The sequence below is a fragment of the Hipposideros armiger genome, unplaced genomic scaffold, assembly GCF_001890085.2.
Source record: "Hipposideros armiger isolate ML-2016 unplaced genomic scaffold, ASM189008v1 scaffold_1495, whole genome shotgun sequence".
In the NCBI taxonomy this organism is placed as follows: domain Eukaryota; kingdom Metazoa; phylum Chordata; class Mammalia; order Chiroptera; family Hipposideridae; genus Hipposideros; species Hipposideros armiger.
Window position 1 is genome coordinate 48,217 of NW_017732845.1, and position 20,029 is coordinate 68,245.

At 32.5% G+C, this 20,029-nt stretch overlaps 1 protein-coding gene across 1 annotated transcript in view; it reads right to left on the reverse strand.

Annotated features, from left to right (window-relative positions):
- KYNU (kynureninase) overlaps positions 1-20,029 on the reverse strand; it is a 92,731-nt gene that overhangs the window by 10,165 nt on the left and 62,537 nt on the right. The gene's annotated exons all lie outside the window — the stretch shown is intronic.

Sequence of the window (20,029 nt, forward strand, 5' to 3'; positions counted from 1 at the left end):
AAAATAACCACAATTAATATAAGAATCTGGGCCTGCATAGTGAAGCCATTTGTGAGAGGAATCATCAAATACTTAGGCATATAAGTACTATGTGATATCCTAAGACAATATTTATAACTTTATCAAGAATGAATATAAAATCAATTAATTCATTTTACTACTTATATTATTTTGTGAGATTATGTCATCTGAATAGCTATATTTAATGACTTTTTTGTTATTTAAAATAAAATAAACAAAAATGTTGAGTTTTTCTTTAGATTTGAAAACAAAGGTAAAACTCCACAAGGAAAAACAATTAATGCAATAATACATTTTTCACAATAGTATCCCTAAAGAGAAATGGCCTAAAAATAACCTATTGGGTTGTCAGAAAAGTCATGATGTATCTTTTCTGTTTTTTGTTGCAAACATGTGTCATGACTTTTGCGACAACCCAATATATTTTATTGAAAATTTTGAATAATTTTATAAAGAAATTTGTTACCTTCATATTTTAATGAGAATGTTAGTTGCAGATATAAAATACAAAATATGTAGGAAAAACCATGTATATGTGTGTGCATGTTAGATGAAAAAAATTACAAAATAACTTAAAGAAAAATGTAAAATTTGAGGAAGAGTAATAGAAAATTCCTGCTAATCAATTTTCCCTAAATACATTTTTTAGTTTTAATGTTGCCAAAAAAATTTTTTCATGGCAGTTTTCTTTGGAACTTGGCAAATGTTTTGTTTGTTTGTTTGTTTGTTTGTTTTTTGTTTTTTAAAGATTTTATTGGGGAATTGGGGGAGGGGAACAGTGCTGGGGAATTGAGGAAGGGGAACAGACAAGTTGCTGTCCTTTTGTTCTTCAGTCTAGTTGTGGAGGATAACGCTTCACTGGCCCATGTTGGTATTATCATTGTGCTCTTCCCAGGTGAGGCACTCACTTGCCAGCCATTGGACAGCCTCTCACGGCAGCTCACAGCAGCTCACAAAAGTGCTCGCCAGCTGCCAGCCAACTCCACTGCAGCCTATATGCCATCACTGGCGACTCATGGCAGCCAAGTTCCAGGTGGAGCTGTTGTTCACCATCTTAGCTGTAGAGGGCGCAGCATCACTGGCCTTCATGTGGGATCTGAACCGGGGCCCTATTGCTGAGAACTGGTGTCCCAAGCCAACTCTTAATCAACGCACCACTCAGCCGGCCCGGCAAATGTTTTTAAATTTAGATACTATATATGAGTGGAAATAATACATAAATAATACATTTTGAAATAGAAGAATATAAAGGTGATTGTGCTGTATTTTATATAGCTTATTACTAAATTCGTTTAATGAATGAGCATTGTATTGGTAAAAGAATCACCAGGGACCCAAATGAAACATGAGAGAAAACATAGAAACAGACCTCAGATCATATAAAATTTAATATGTGATAATTGAGAAATTTTAAAAATTCAGAAGTGAAGAAAATATATTCACATATTTATATGGGTTTTATAAGAAAAAATTACTTTCTAACTATAAAACCAAAAGAAAATATACAGGAACCTATCAATAGATTCATAAACATTTAAAATTCTGTATAAAAAAGACAGGCAAAATTAAAAGCAAACCAAACCAGTGATGGGGAGAAAGGTGTTACTTTTCTAATATAAAAGTTTTCACCAAGTTTTTTATTAGAAATGGGCTCCAATCCAAGTATTATAGAATTGTACACTTGAAACATATGTAATTTACTAACCATTGTCACCCTAATAAATTTAATTTAAAAAAAATGAAAAAGAAAATGGGCAATGCCCCTAAAAGCTATACAACCATAGGGCATGAAAAGGGCATTTATAAATGAAGAAATGCAAATGCCCCACAAATTTAGGGGGAAAACATGCTTATTTAAAAATATGAAATACCATAAAGATGAACCCATACTTCATATACCAAATTGGTGAGATCAATTAAAACTTATGATGCCTGTATTCATCAAGGATTCAAAGAAAAGAAAATAAGCCCTTTGTCTAATCATAAGAAAAGTAAAGTAATAAAACTTTATTGTAGAGTACAACTTGAGAAGATATATGAAAAACATGTGTACTTTTCTGTGTTAGTATACTTTTACTCATTCCAATTTATGCAAAGGGCTATTTAGATTACACTATTTAGGGTACACTAAGATTTCTGTACTAGGACAATTAGCACAATGTTGTTTAAGTGTCAAAAAACCCTAAATATCTCCTAATAGAGAATTAATAAAATAGATTATAATACTTACATATGATAGAATACTGTGTAACCATTATAAAAACCCTATTTAAAATAATATTTAAAAAGAATAAAAACTGGAGATCACAATAGAGTATTATTCAAATCTGAGAACAATAAAATATAATGAATGCATTAATATATAATGCTGGTCAAAATGTTAAGATTTTAATTTCCTGCTTTATTCATGTCTATGTTTTCTAGTATTTTCTAAAGAACATGTGTTGTTCTTACATCAGAGAAAAGTTTTAATTATAATTTAACACATATTCGTTAGTCCAAACATTTTTAAATTCTAAAACACAGCATATTTTGTACATCTTGTCTACATATATTAATACAGAATTAGCAAGTCTGATTAATTATGTAAAATGGTTAATCATTTTACCGTACCATTTAAAATATTGCACAGCTTCCCTTTATTTAAAGGGAAAATTCATAGCCTATCAACTCAACCATATCTTTCAAACCTCATTTATAATATTTATTTTCTTATGTTAAATCATTCATTCTTAAACCCTATCGAACACTACCCCTAACACCCTGTTGTTTTTTGTCTGAAATGCTAACATAGGTAGAAGCTGCATAGAAGACATTATAGAAAAGAAGCAAAGTGGTGGGCAGAGTGGTAAAAGCCCAAGTGATATAATATCTAAGGAAGTTCCAGTAAAAATATACTTTCTAAAGTGAAGGCAAGGTTTTCCAATTTGAATTTTAAAAACCATACCCTTGTTGCAATAGGAGGTAAAGAACAAGGGTGAGAAGAGTAATTTTCAGAGTGGTTACATGGGGTCATATGCAGAAAAGGAGAGGAGGCATATAAAGAACCTGGAGGAGCCCTAATAGTTGGAAATAGTTAGAGAATGAGAAACTTGAAAGGCTACCCTGTCCCCTCACCTAACTTCCAGTTTCAGTATCTCTTCCAAATTGCTGACCCAGGAAAATTCAACTCATTGAGAGATGAGCAATGAAAAAGGAACTGGGTATTGCACTGCCACAAAGATTCTACATAAAAACCGTAAAAATAGCCAAATCTACCTACAGATGAAAAACATGCACCAGAAAAACGTTTCCAGAAATCTGATACAAATGTAAAGCAAATAAATAAATAAATAAATAAATACATAAAATAATGTTTTATATGATGGCAAAATACCAAGTAAAAATGCAGGCATAATCCTGATATAGTTCGGCAATCAGAAGAATAAAAAATGAGCCTGCAGAAACCAGAAAAGAATTACAAAAGAAATACAAACATAAAAGATAGAAAAATTTGGAAGGAATGTGAGGAAGTCAGGAAATTATGGATAAGACAGCAAAAGGCAGAAGATAGTTGTGAGAAAAAATAAAGAAAAAGGAAAGGTAAAAAGAAAGATTTAAAACAGTTTAGAGAGAAAATGATAAATATAATAAGCAGGCAAAAAAGTTCAGTCATAACTAAAATGAGTTTCCAACAAAGAAAAGAAAGAAAGAAAGAAAGAAAGAAAGAAAGAAAGAAAGAAAGAAAGAAAGAAAGAAAGAAAGAAAGAAAGAGAGAAAAGCTTTCTATAAAGTTAACTCAAGACAACTTTGATTAAATAACAAATGATTTCAATCTACACATAGAAAAAAATCCAACATTGTCTGAGTTGGGGAGAATTAGCTCAGAGTGGTTAATTTTATTTATAGCTTATTAAAATTATTAGATTTTAAGGATGAAGAAAAAAAAATTATGGTTCCAGGAAATAAAAGGTGGAAACCAAATAAAGAGAACAACATCAGATCGGCTTCAAATTAATCTAATACAACAATTTAATGACAAAGAATATTACAGAAATACCTATATAATACACAAAGAAAGAGACAGAAAATATAATGTGCTATTATTTTGTTTGGATAAGCCAAATTGTATAATGGTTACTGGTGTTGATCAAGCAAGAGTTCAGCTAATATTTTTACCATGAATTTTTTATGAAAACCTACCTGAGGGTGAACTAAAGAGATGACTGGGGAAAGTATGACAAAAAGATATGTGGTGACTATTGAATGTATTTAATTATAGGACTAAGATTTAAAAACGTGGGGATTAAGGTGACAGAACATAATGAAAAAAATGTTACATGACAATGTAAAAATGAACAACTGGCAAAATGAGGCGAAGTAAAGTAATTTCACTGATCATCTATAATTTAAACTTAATAAGTCAAGTAATAGCAGTATAATCAGTCTAAAAATACAAAGTAAACACCAAGAAAGTCAAAATTGACTAAATCATAGGGTGATGAGAGGATATGCAGAAGGGAGAAAAACCTGCTAAATCTATTGGTGCTCATGGAAGAGAACTAACAGAAAAAAAAAGATAAAATTTTAAGTTAAAATATTTTAAAATATCAGAACAACTCATAACTGAGAAATAAACAAAAAAGCTCATGTTGAAAAACATTAAGCTCTAGAAACAGAAAATATGACATTAAATGACATTTAATTAATAACAGGCACAGTTGTCAATGGGTTCATTTCATGTATCAAAAAACAAAGCTATCATATTACAAATCAGAGACTCCATTAAAACAAGTGATTCAGAAAGAAAAAAGAATAAAAGGATGAGCACAAGTATAAATGGAAAATGCAAAAATAAAGCAATTGTGAATGCAATCTTTATGTTAGACAAGATGGAATTCAGACCAAAATGAATGAAATGATTTGAATAAGGATAATTTATTATGTTAATTACTATAATTCACAATAAAAAATTTATGAATTTCTGGACATCACAGGGCAGCTACATTCACATAGCAAACATTACATAACCTAGGAGAGAGAGAAATATCCTGTAGTAGAAGTATTTTATTAACCTTTTTGAGTTTATGACAGATCAAGTGGACAAAAATATCAATTAAGAAGATAAATCTCATTGATAAATGTTTAATACTTTACTCTGAAATAAAGATTATAACTTTTTCAGAAGTGTTCATAAAATGGCACCTAAAATGAACTACAGTAAAACCTTAATATTTCCACAACGGATATATTGCTATGTTTCCCAAATACAATTCAACAAAACTAATAAAAAACTCAGAAACCAAAAAGGATCAATTACCTAGCAAATTAAAATAAAGTTTGTCTCAAATTACTTTTAGGGTCAAACTGAATGGACAGAATTGTTTTCAGGAATAATGAAAACACTATAGATAAATATATTTGGGATATTACTAGAAAAAGGCATAGATAAAAATTCATAGCTTTAGATTTCAGATAATTAAAACATTTTTAAAGAAAAGCAAATAGATCAATAAGACTAAAAAAACTTTTAAGGAACATGAAAATAAACTGAAATAAAGCGGTATGTGCTATTAACAAAGAAAAAGCTGAAATTGATTACAAAACATACAATGAAGTTTACATGGATACATAAATAAAAAACCAATTTTGATAGAGAGGATGAATACCAATTAATTGAGAAAACACAAGACAGCATAGCTCTGAAAAATAAAGAGCAATAAAGCTGAATATTTCTCCCCAATATTGCTATATTTCAAAACTTCAGAATGCAAATAATGTGATACTGTGTTCACAAATCGATTAATATACAGTTCATTATATTAACAAAGCTAAAGAGAAAGTCATAGGATCATCTCTATAGACTAAAGAATCATAAGAGAAAGTTCTATCAAGCAACAACCTACTTTAAAAAAAAATCATTTGTAACTCAGGCCACAAGGGGTTAGTCAACCTTTCCAGTATGAAAATATCTAAACAATAATGCAAAAATAACAACCCAAGAAAATGACCAAAAGATGTGAATAGATAATATAAAAAAAGAAAATGGCTCTTAAAAGTTAAAAAGTTCCCACCCACAGTGTATGAGGGTTCCTTTTTCTCCACAGCCTTTACAACACTTATTATTTGTCTTGTTTATGATAGCCATTCTAACATGTTTGAGGTGATCTCTCATTGTGGTTTTGATTTGCATTTCCCTAATGGCTAGTGAAGTTGAGCATTTTTTCCTATATCTGTTGGCAGTTTGTATGTCTTCTTGGAACAAGTTTCTGTTTATGTCCTCTGATTATTTTTCAATTGGATTGTTTGTCTTTTTGTTGTTGAGTTGTATGAATTCCTTATGTATTTTGGATATTAGCCCCTTATGGGAGGCATTGTTTACAAATACCTCCTCCCATTCTGTAGCTTGTCTCTTTATTTTGTCCATGGTTTCCTTTGCTGTGCAGAATTTTGTTTGATATAATCCCATTCATTTATCTTAGCTTTTACTTCCCTTGCCTTTGAGGTCAAATTCATAAAATCCTCTTTAAACCCAAGGTCCATAAGTTTAGTACCTATGCTTCCTTCTATACAGTTTATTGTTTCAGGTCTTAGACTTAGGTCTTTGATCCATTTTGAGTACTTTTGGTACATGGTGACAGTAATCTAGTTTCATTCAGCTGTTATGGAAGGCAGTGTGGAGGTTCCTCAAAATATTAAGAATAGAATTACCAGAAACCCAGCAATCCCTTTACTGAGTATATACCCAACAAATCTGAAAACATTGATCTGTAGAGATATATGTACTCTGATGATCACTGCAGCTTTATTTACAGTGGCCAAGACATAAAAACAACCAGTGTCCTTCAATAGATGATTGGATAAAGAAGATGTGGTATATATACATGATGGAATACTACTCTGCCATAAGAAAAGATGAAATACTGCCATTTGCATCAGCATGAATGGATCTTGAGATTATGCTAAGAAAAATAAGTCACACAGAAAAAGTCGAGAACCATGACTTCACTCATATGTGGGATATAAAACTGAAAGCAACAAAGGAACAAGACAAACAAATAAACAAAAACTCATAGACACAGACCATAGTTTAGTGGTTAACAGAGAGTAAGGGGGGAAGGGTGTGGTAGAAGAGGATAAAGGGGGTCAAATATATGGTGATGGAAGGAGAACTGACTCTGGGTGGTGAACATACAATATAATATGTAGATGATGTATTACAGAATTGTACATCTGAAACCTAAGTAACATTACTAACCATTGTCATCCCAATAAATTTAATTTAAAAAGTTTAAATGTAATGGTAAGAAAAATACAAATAGTTCACTATAGTGATATCACAGTTCATGTCTTAGGCTGGAAAAAATTCAAAATTTGGTTACACACTCTATTGTTATTAACACAGGTAAAGAGTAACTCTCAGATAAAATTATGGGAATATAAGTCAATGCACCCCTCTGGAGAACAAATGAATATTAGCTATAAAAGTATATATACCCTTTGACCTAGCAAATTCACTTCCTGAAATTTATTCACCAGAGTTTGTACAAGTATGAAGTGAATGATATATCACTGTAGTCATTGCATATTTTATAGTAATAGTTTAAGATTGAAAATAATTTAAAATTCCTTTAATAGGAGGCTGTTTTTGTAAGTCATGGTAAATCTATATAATAAAATACCATTGGCTTTTAAATTAAAACTGAATGAGGAGACGTTCTATGTCCTAAAAGGAAATGATTATGGGAGATATAGAACCGAAAAATAAAGATGAAGAATATAATGTATAGTATCTATTATACATACATACTAAATAATTTACTTACTTATTTTTGTTTTTCTTCCCTAACTAGAATGTGCTCATAAACTCATGAGATCAGGGACTTTTTTAGTGTTTGTAGAAAAACATTTGTAATGTGAGTGATGTGATGTGTGGTAAATGGCTGATAAGTGAAGCACTGGTTAGAGCAACTGAACCCAGCATGGAGATGGTCAGGGGAGGCTCTGTCAAGGAAGATGAGCAGAAAGATGAGTATATTTTAGTGAAAGAGTATTCTAGGTAGTCAAAGCAGCATGTGCAAAGGCCCAGAGCTAAGAAAATGAAATGCTCTTTGAGAGTCAATGACTCCATGTTTGTATACTTGACAAGTATGTCAACCATTTAAAATGTAACCAGTATATATTGAAGAAGTGTTATCTGAAATGTATTTAACATTTTTAAAACTGTTTTTCTTTTAACATTAAGAAATTCCTAATTTCAGCTGGAAAAAAACTGTGAAGGCATAATTATCAGTCATAACTTTCTTAATGGTGAGAATACAAGTCAGAACTTTCTCAAGTCTAATATAAATATGAACTCATATAACATTTTAATCTCCATCAATGGGGCAAACAAAAAAAATATGACAATTTTTTATGACATGCTGAAGTTCTTCATAACGGGTAATTATTTTGAAAAGCATTAAGAATTGGTTTAAAAGAGGATTATAACAAAATATCGGAGACTTTTCTGATAGTGATTTATAAAATCCATGTACACTCAAAAAATTCTAAACTTACATTGTGTAGAAAAAAGGATAAATGTAATAATTCTATTAGAAATAACCAGAACTTTTTCTCAATTACATATTCACATATTGAAATATATATATATATATAAAAAACCAGAATGTGAATTATGGCTGCATATGAGGTCTTGCCTCAGATGTGAAGAACATATCTCATTCCAACTAAAATAATCATTAACTTTGTGAAATTTTACATAACGGTAATTAACTTAATACTTTATCTAAATACGTGTCCACTTTCACTTTTAAAAACCTCAGGGCAAGCTTTATTTTAAAAGTTAACTTGCCAAATATTTCAGCAGAGTAAATATTAAGAGCAAAGTATATTCTGGAATTGGTTGATGTTTAGACTGATTGATAGCTAAACGATAGACTTTGAATGGTCTGTTGGGAAAAAGTAGAGGAGATGGGATATAGTTCATTATGGAGAAAATAAGAAAGTCAATTCCTCAGTTCGGGCCAAAACATTCCTTTGGCATTACTCTAAATTCAATGCAGGCCACTGAGTTTAATTCAGGACCCATCAATGAATAGTTCTTTTTGTCTGAGGTTGACATTCTATCTAAACTACACTATTTGTTATATCACCCAACTCTGAAAACTTAGATGCCATCTTAAGGAGAAAACTGCAAGAAAAGAACTCTGTACAGCGAGAGCTTAAACTATGAATTTACTGAGAAAAATCACAGAAGTCATTAAGCTTACCTACAAGTTACAAGACTACATTTCCTGCTTCTGATAAGTTGATAGATAAAAATAAAGAAAATAAAAGTATTTGCCCACCTAAGTTTTATGGCCTGATGACATTTACATATATAACTTTAAAAATTATCAAATTCTGATGACAACTGGAATCCAAAAAATTAAAAGTATATTTATCAAAGTTCTGAGATGTTTTTGTATTAACTATCAGAATGAGAACCTATCTTAAGTTAATTTAAACACATAACTGAGCTATATCAATGAGTTAAATTGAGTAGGAAAGCACCACCACCATAGAAAATATTTGTTAATTTGAGGTGCTTATGTGTATCGTTATGTATACATATTGAAAGCCCATTCTTTCAGCAGGTATGGAACTGTTCTAGGTACTGAGGAGAATTCAGTATCACCCCTTGTCCTGAGGTGAAGATTATGTTTATATAAAAAGGAGGAATTAAGGAACAAAGGAGTTCTAGCCTGAATGAATTAGATCCACTAATCATCATTTAAAACAGAGGAATTGACTTTTATTTTATTTTACTTTTTATCTTTTGAAAGAGAAGAAAGGTGATACATTTTGTTAAAGAGAATTATGTCTTCGTTAGTGAACATATCAAAAATAATAAATACTTTTGCACAAAATGCTTTCTGTGGAAACAGATTCAAAATTTACCTTTGACATTTTGTTTTCTTAAAAATCAGAGGCAAATACAGTGGCTGTGAGACAGGGTAATAAGAAAAATAGCAACTTTTCCCCCCATTTCTTTTTAATGGGATCAAAATAAAAATTGGGAGAATATTTCAATATTTTTTTTCTTACTTAACAACTTTTCTTTCAGTTTTGTATATTTGCTAGAGACTAGGTATTTGTCATTTCTGTTTGTGGAGTGATATTGAAAATTCAAGAACATGAGTTATGATGATTGCTAGGTATATCTCACAGTAACATCAAAGACCAACCATGCAAATCTCATATCATAGGAGGAAATAATAGCTCTTACTTAACATACCAATGACACATTCATAACCCAAATATAAAAGAAACAAGTGACTCCACAGAAGAAAAAATAGGTTCTTCTTAGAGAAAAACAGAAACAAAACAAAACAAAAAAATTGGAACTGATTCCATAATGGAGATCAAGGCATGCTTTATTTTTTTATGCTTTATTTACTGAATCAATAAAGGTACTTTAATTTATATCCAAAAATGTACAACTCTATTATGATTGTTTCCAAATTGTTTACCTCATTATTTGATGATGACATGCCTCTTTTGCATTTATTCACTAAAGAAATTATATTTTGCTATCCAATGGCTTAGCATAAAGGACACTGGGAGACCAGTTCTTGGACCAGCCCCACTGGAGATTCTAATTGTTTGCCATTGATCACCCTCCACTATCATATCTATATCACCTGAATGGAAGTTATATCATCCAATAGAACATTTAAGGGTTGTTTAGCTAATCAAATTATTGATTCTCGTGCCAATAGGAAATCTTATTTAGAAGACATGGTTGATCAAAGCTTTTGCACAGCAAACTTCTAAAGAAAAAAAGGATGGAAACTAAAATATGTTTGCAGTGAAATGGCCATGACAGTTTCATGTCATCTCATATAATCTTTGCAACAACACGCTGAGGTAGGTAATATTTCCAGAATTTTAGAGTCGAGAAACATAACACTTCCAGAAGTGGACTGTCATCCAGAGAAGCATAACTAGTTTAGCCCATATCCTGCTGAGTAAGCAGGAACACTGACCCAAAACAGAAAGCTGTGGTTGAGATGGAATTATCAGACGGAAGTTGAAGGAAGGTGCTCAAAGTGAGTATCTTAACAAGTCAATAAGCGAGTAGAATCTGAGATGCTCAGTCCCTGAAACTGAGTGGAAGAACAGAAGTTAAAAGTGAACCTGCATAAAGTAGTTTAATGGAAGTTAGAGTAGAGTTGATACTTGCTTTTAGTGACTCTGTTTCTATTGTTTATGTTCCTATTTAAATTACCTTCCTTTTTTGAGGCTCATTAGGGTTTTTCGATATTTTATTCATTAATTCTTCAAAAATAGTTAATGAGACACTTTGCTAGGAATGAGATAAAGACAACACAAAAGTGAGCTTAAAAAGAAGTGATCCCTGACCACAAGGTGCATCTGGGGGTAGGGACTCATTAAACAAATATCTATTCAACAAAAGGGTGGACCAGAACCCCTCCACCTCTGCCTCTAGGTGTTCATGCCTTTGAGTGACCTGTTCCCTCTTAACTACAGGTGGGACCTGTGACTCTTCATCAAGAAGCAAGAATCCACAGGGCATAGTGGGGTGGAAAGAATTGAGAGATGGAAAATGGACTCAAACCTAGACATCTGATATTACACAATATCCAGTAAGATAGCATTTCTGACATATTCTATTAGGGGTGAGACATTGGGTGGATTGAAACCCTGAAAAAAATGAAACCAGAGACTCAGGAAAACGGGGAGTTTCAGTTTCATCCACATGAATACTGAGTTTATTAAAAGAAGAAAAGTAGAGTAAGAGAAATGGAAGGAAATAACAGCTCTTTATAGAGACTATTTATACCGTAATTCCCCAATCACTAGTAGTAAGTGGGGTCAGAGTACTCCAGGGGCAGGAAGATAATATAATTTTCTATATGTCATGCCACTGAAGTCTATCTAATAGGTGAGAGTAATGTCATTGAATTCCGTGACCAAAGCAATTACTCGAAGAAAATATTCATCAGAATAATTCAATAAATCATAAATACAAACTCTTTTACTGTTTTCTGCCATTTGCCATTAAGAAAATTAGGAAAGATATTCTGTGTTTTATGTGCTTCAGAGTCCTAGGGCCAGTAGGGGTTAACTGTTTCAAACTGTCACTGATTTTTCATGATGTTTTTCTTCCTTTGCATCTGTATTCTTATATAAAGTATTAATAATTACCATGTTCTTTTAATCATTGTTGCTATCTTTAATCTAAATGAAATTCTAAATGTTATTTCTTCTGGAAATAATTGCAAGTTTTCAAAATTAATTGCTCTACATTTTCACTTGATAAAAAGAAATGTAATCACTTAAATGGAGCATTATAATAAGACAGTGACATTTTAATCTTATTAAAATTTATTTTTACCTATAACTCCTTGTGAAGTTAAAAAGTCTTTAGATCTCTTCCTTAATGTCTGACATTTTTCAGGTTATTTGGATATTTTTATGAAAAACAATATCAATGGTATATTTTTAATATAAAAGCCCATATTAATATAACTCTTACCGTAACTAGATTAAACATATGAAAAACATTATTCATTTAAATAAAATAAGAAAGGAAAACAGAATCCTATTTACTAAAATAATGCATTAGATGAAGTCTGTTCCCCATATAATCTTCCTATTGATAGAAAGTGAATATGAGTCTAGGTAATTGACTCCTCAAACATTTAGCAAATGTTTTATAAAAATAGTCAAATCAGTTTAACTTAGGGATATGTAGGTTTTTTCTGATTGGGTTCTTGTAGTTTTAATAATTTTGAGAGCAACAAAAACAAATGTTAGTTGAGCTTTTGTTATGAGTCAGGCACTGTTCTAAGCAATCACTTCATCTTCAAAATAATCCCATGAAGTAGATACTATTATTATCTTTATTACACAGTTGGGGAAATTGACGTTCTAAGACACTCAATAAATAGCTTAAGATAACACAATTATTAGTCTTTGAAGACCAAATGTGCAATGACCAAGGATATTCAAAAACAAATGCAAAATCACCAAGGGGCAGATTTTTTAAAAAATGAATCAGAGATTCTATACAAACAATACTCCCCAGGTTACTTAAACGCAGCCCTTAAGTTTCCGAGCTGGCAGAATGCCAAGCTAGATGACAGTGACATTCTTTACATACAATGCTTTTTCTTCCCCTTAAAAACTGTTCTTTTGATTTTGTCTGTTCTTTTATAATTCCTATAGTCAGTGTCTCTTCTTCAAAGTGCATAAACCTAGGCATCTAAATTAAGGAACTTGGGTAAGCAGATCACTAAGATATTATGCCTTGAAGTCTTTACAAATGGATAAAGGGCCATTTAAAGTCAAATAAAGAAATTATTGTTTCAGAAATTCTTCATTCAAACTCAAAATACGTCATCAAGAACCTAGGGGAAAGTTAAATTCATTTTAAGATCCCGCCACTTGGAACAAAGGAAAGGTAAAATTAAAATACAATAGAAATATAATCTAAATGAAATCTTGGCAGGAATTCTAAAACACAAATATTCTAAAGTTAATGAAGTAAAATTAAAAACCATTAAATTAGTTTATAAGTAGCTATTATCACAACAAGCTCATAAATCATTCCTACAAACTGAATATGAACAACAATTAAGATGCAATCTCATCAAACTTGGACTAGAAATTTGAATCTTTTGCCATCAAAAATCAAGGAGAGAGTTAATTTCCTTAGAATGAAGATATTAACAGAAGTTTGAGAGAAGGTGTTGGAAGAGATCCAATAAGTAATAACAAGTAAAGATTTCAATACGTTTTGTGTTCTTTGAAGATCATAAATTTCCTAAAAAGAATTTCAAGTAAGTATAATCAAATGGAAAGCATCATTTATTATAAAGGCAGCTTGAGGCATGATATTCAGATCCAGTAAGAGAAAGCCACCAGGGATCCACTTACAAGATTTTGGATGCTAAGCATTATAAAATGAAATATCCAAACTCTCCTTGATCTCCTTAACAAGCCTTTAGTGGCAGAACCTCCAGTATAAAGCCCTAAATATTTCATGCACTGAATTAATTTAACTTATTCTGAAAACCTTTTACCTCACCCCATACCTTACCAAAATGAAACAAAACAAGTTATCCCAGTTTTCTTAGCCTGTGTTAAATATGTGGTTGATGACTGAAGCAAAATCCAACATACTCGTATAAAGAAATAAGATCACAGTCTTTTCTGAGAAGATGCATTTGCATAAAAGACTGATTTTATGATGCCCTTTAATTTGAAAATGTATCACCATACATTTAATAATTTAAGTCTGCACTTAGGAATATGAACCTGACTGGAAGTAAGTTTTTTTGTTTTTTGTTTTTTTCATTTCCTTTTCATCTTCCTCTTTCCTTTCTCTTCTCTTTCCTTCTCCTCACTCTCTCTTTCTTAAGGTCACAACTTAGAACTAAATGTCTTACTGCTGTCATGGTTTCAAAAAATGTGTTTAATCAGACAGTTATAGTATTACAAAAATGTGGAACATTTGGGATACAGCATAATTGTATCGCCTTAAAATCTGTAATAGCAGTTAGGGATAGCTTTGAATGTCTATCATCTTACAGCCTAATGTCCTTTCTAACCTAACCTCAAGTAAAAGTATACTACTTAGACGCTCATCGATAATCATATTTCACAAAATCAAAATTTCCACAAAGGCTGTTTTATTCAGAAAGTAGTGAGACATTTATTCATTCAAATAGCTTTTATATATTCTTAATTTAAATAATACAAATTTGGGCAGCTGAACTTTAAGAAATATGTAACTGGACATTTTCATACTTGAGAGAAGAAAGAAGATGCGAAAGTTATAGTAAAGTTTGTTACAAATTATCTGCACTTATTGTACTTTATTGCGTCCACCTCTTACAAAAAAGGTGGAGGGGAAGATGGTCACCAAAACCATCAACATAGTCAATGACACACAGATTTCCATCAAGTTTATTTTAGATTCTGAGCTATCCCTCCCAGCAATTTACCTTATTCTGATGCTTCATTTTCATCACTTGAGAATCAGAGAGTTTAAAATCTGAAAGGGAAGCCTTAGAGATCTCCCAGGCCTAACTATTTTTTTTTTTTCCCCAGGAGCAATCCAAGACATGGTGAGGTGAGGGACCTAAATTTTGTTCCACATAAACAGTCAATGGCTCCTCTTTGTCTTTAAGGTGAAATCTAAACTTCCTCAAAACACAAAGACTTCAATGTCTTGGCCTCCGATTGGGATGTACGTAAAACCACCCTACCTGGAATACCCCACAACTACCTGTTGCCCTTTATTCTGACTAAGAGTTAGGAGGATTTCTCTATCAGCTCAAATATTGCCTCCTCAGCAAAGGAGTTTCTAACCTCGCTCTTTGTTTTCACTGTTCATATTGAATGGTAAGTTTGAGGACAACAGGAGCTCACTGATGCCTGTATTTCTAATGCTTTGCATGCTGTTTCTGCTTATAGTAGATGCTCAAGAAGTATTTTTTTAGTTGATACATGAAATAACTGTATGCATTTAATTAATGATTTAGCATCCTTTTGCCAAACATCAAATTAACCTTTGACTCTCCCCTCATTCTTGTCCCTCTATCTAAACATTTCTCTGTGTCCTCTTGATTAAATTCCCGAATAAGTCTGTCCTGCTTTCTTCATCTCATTTGCATCACCATATTTTAGGGAGTGAGCAACATACTTCTGTTCATACAGCTGTACATGGCATTCATGTTTCTGTTCTTGATCTCCTTTAGAGTACTGCAAGCTATCTTTTATAATAGATCCAGAATCCTACACCTTCCCATCACTTCCTCTGCTATTCCTCTTCTTTGAATTATCACTTCTTGCCTGCTTCCCGTTATGGTTCCCCAGCAGGTCTTTCAAAATCCACCCTCACCCTCTTACAGACTCTTCTCAACAAAGCCATTCAGAGTGATCATTTTAAGTTGAGCTGTCCTGTCATTTTTATGGAAAAATGGGCAATGGCTGCCAAATCTTTATATTGCCTTATAAGGGCCTGCATTTTATGAACCCCTTTATCTCTCTAATTTTATCTACTAATCTCCAGTTTGCTGAATGTATTCCAGCCATGGGGGCCTTCTTACTGTCCCTCAAACACTCAAAACACACTCCTGTCATGGAGCCTTTGATAAAATAGTCACTCTGTTTGGAACTCTCTTCACCAGGTAACAACTTGGCCATCTCCTCCTACCTCACCTCTGCATCCTCATCTTATTTTCCCAATGTGGACTTTCCTGAGTGACTTTTTTTTTTTTTTTTTAGCTGAGCCATCCTGCCATCTGTTGGCAGCTCAGGGGCAGCTCAGCTGGGGCTGGGACTCATACCGCTGTTGCTCACAGCTCGTAATCTTGAGCGAACTCTTAACCAACTGAGCCACTCGACCGGCCCTCCTGAATGCCTTTTTAATGCTGTACCTTGCCAAAAACCCTGCATAGAGTATTCCAATACCTCCTTCTTCTGTCCTACTTTTCCATTTGTCCATAGGACCTATCAACTTCAAAAAAATTTTTTTTCTCTTTATGTGTATAGTTTATCCTTTCTTGCTTAAAGTAAACTTTCTGAGGGCAGAAATCTTTGCTTTCTTTGTCCATACACCCCAAACACTTTAAAAATTGCCTGGAATATAACAGATGCTCAGTAAATATTTTTAAATAAGTGCAAAATGTCATACAGAGGCATTTTGCAGCTGTTTCTTCAAGGATTAGAAATCAAAAATTTTCCACACTGTTCAGTGAAAATATTAACTTCTTTTCCTAAACAATGTATTTTCCTAAACATTAACTTCTTTTCTGTTCTTCCTTTTTGGTTGTTCCAAGTTCTATTTTCATCTATCATTTGTAAAAGTGTTTCTTCCAGCCTCTGCTGACAGTCTTTCTAGCCAATCAATCCAATTTGGATAACCAAATGCAAAAAAAGGATGCGTTTGAGTGTACTAAAACCCTGCCCACAGAAAAGTAAGATCAGTTTGGTAGGATTTGGGCATGGTTGCATGGGTACATAAGTCTTTCTGTCAAGTTTTTAGGTCATCCCTCACTGTAGGGCGTTAATGCTGCCAAAGAACCCTACAGAGTGAGAAGAAAGGCTTGGGAAACAGAAACCCAGTTGCTACAGTTCAAGTCGATATTGGAATCCAAAAACAAGAGTAGTTCAGAGACTGTTATATAGGGAAGGTGGAGTACATAGGAAGAAGGATCAGAGAAAACAGTACATATAAACTGTAATAAGAGGCCTCCAAAAAAACCCAACTGAAAAAGAGACACAGAGCACGGGCAGTCTAAATCTAGGGAGCTGGTGACCCACGCATGGGTAGGAAAAGTAATAGCAGGGCTAAGTGACTGAAATATATTCAAAAGTGCTAATGACAAATAAAAATCTTGAAAAATTGTCAAAATAAGTTGTTTCAGCCTGTAAATTTTACATTCATCCCTTGATACTAGCAACTAGTCCCCAAACATGATAATTATAAGGCTTGGCACAGCCATGGTATTAGAAAGCTGGTAGAATATTACCAACTCAAGCTTAGTAAAGATGTTCAATTCCAATTTTCTAAAAAAAAAAAAAAATCCATCTATTCACAGCTTCTCTGCTCTGTTCTATGTAAAGTGATTTAACACTACTCTGAAAGGTAGTTTGAGGAGGTATCACCAAGTTTAATTCCTTTTTCTTCTCTCATTTGCCCGCTCATCTAAGATAGAGTGCTTCAGTTGGTTCTGTTATATATTCAATTACATCTTCAAATCTTACTCAACAGGAGGCTTGTTCAAATATGTCCAGGGAGCTAACAGAGTGATAACCATAGTTATTAAAAAACAACAACAACATTCCTTGATATCATGAGTTTTAGTTAATGAAAATTGTTTCCTGAAGTTCCAGAATAATATGTTGTCCTTATAAGAGCTAAGTCAATATTGTCTTTGCATGAAATCTTTATTAACAAATAAAGCCTCTGAAAACTTTCGGCATATGCTTTCTTGAAATATATTATTATTTTGAAATATTGGTTTATAGTCCTTTGAGGTACTATTGATGTTACAAGCCCCAAAACAAAGAGAATACATCTGAATTTAGGACATTAAAAAAAATTTGCAATGTTGATTAAAATACTTATGAAGGATTTTTTTTAAGTTGTCTGCAACTAGTTTTCATGGGCATATTTGGTCTTTGTAGAAGCATATGGAAATACATATTTAATTTGACAGTATTTTGCAAATCATACCCCCTTCAGAATAACTTGCAAAGTAGAACTGCTTCCATATGCTAGAAGATGGTTTGTCTATTATGCTGAGAGTAAAGAAAGAGCTATATATTCAACAACAAAGTTTTAAAACATATTTTCTTGGGCATCTTGGATTACGGAAGTAAAGAAAGATCAAAAGGACAATGTCCTTGTACTCAAGACATTTATAATTAATTTAGAATTATTTTTCAAGCAGGCTCCTTAAAAAATAAAAGAGTCAAATAGCCGTTTTTCTGCCTAAGTTTCCATGGCTTGTGCCAAACCTTCTGTGACCTTGACCAAAGCTGATTGGAGCAGGGACTGATACAGAACTAAAGCAAGCTATCTATACATGTACAGGTCATGACAAAGCCAGACCTCGACTCTAGAGAAAAGAATAATGCCCATTCAATTGAATCCTCTCCTCTGGAGTAGAGGAAAAAACAAGTGAACAAAGAGAAAATGGATCAGAGGGGTTCAGACCTTTCTTCTGAGTAAGGTATTACAAGTGTGCTTGTGGTGTGTGACAGCCTACCCCAATCCAGAAGCACCAGGACTCAGCAGATCTGTGTGTGATGAGCAGTTGTCCATCGTGCCCCACACAGGATATGTCGTTGCACCATGGCTGCTTTGGCAATCGTAAAGAGCCTGATGGACACATGCATTTTCTCAACAAGAACAAATCAAGGTTTAGCAATTGCTCTTCATGGTGAATTTTTTTTTTTAAATACAGATTTCAAAGGTTACTTTAGAGATAAAACTTGAAACAATTAAAACAAGAGCTGAAGCTCTTTGACAAGTTTAACTTTTTGTATCTGAAAGGTTCATTGACCTCGTATATCTTCAGAGACACTAGATAGACATTTTAGAAGAGAAAATAAACTTTGAGGTTTCAAAAGACTTCAATTTTCCAAAATTAATGATTATGTCATCATTATCTGAGAGTAGTGATTTGTAAGCAACCATGGCTTTAATTTATCTTTTTATACTGATAATTACTATTTCAGTTTTCTTTTAAGAGCCAAGATTACTTTATCTTTTGAGTTAAAAAAATTAGATTTTTTTACCGAATTTATTTTTAACTGTGGTCATCACTCCTCAGTGCATAAATATTATTTTTATGATCACAGCTTAAATTCATCACACATGAAAATTATCTGGTCAATTTTGCCTAATAAAAACTGTCAAGACAAGAAGGTGAGGGATACTTTTAGAGTTATTGATCTAAAATGGTCTTCAAATGAAGATATGTGTAGGTTATATGTCATGATTCTATAGATGAGTTTTCTTCAATTAATTTGCCTTCTTTTGGATTCCTACAAGTGAGAATTTGGAGAGTAAGAGTTACGGTAGGTATAACCCAGCCCAGGAGCGTGGCTTTGGAACTAAGTGAAAGCATGAAGCAAACTCGATTTTACCACTGTTTATAATTTCTAAAATATTGTAGAATAAGGATAAAGAGCAATTTTATGATACGAGGCATACATTTAAATGTTAAGTCAATAACTCAGATACTATAAAAATTTTACTGTCGAGTATAAAAAGGAAAAGATCACTTGACATATCCCTTTAAGAAATGTCATTTAAGTAATTCTTTCTTCTTCTTTATACTCCCTTAAATTTATGAAACTAATCCAGTGAAATCTCTCTCATAGGCAACAATTTCAGCTTTCAGAGTAACAGTAAATTTATTCACTTAGTTAACACAGCATTCCATTTTGCAGAGGATTCATATCTGTAAGTTTCTCTACTGCCTTGCTCAAAATTTTTGAA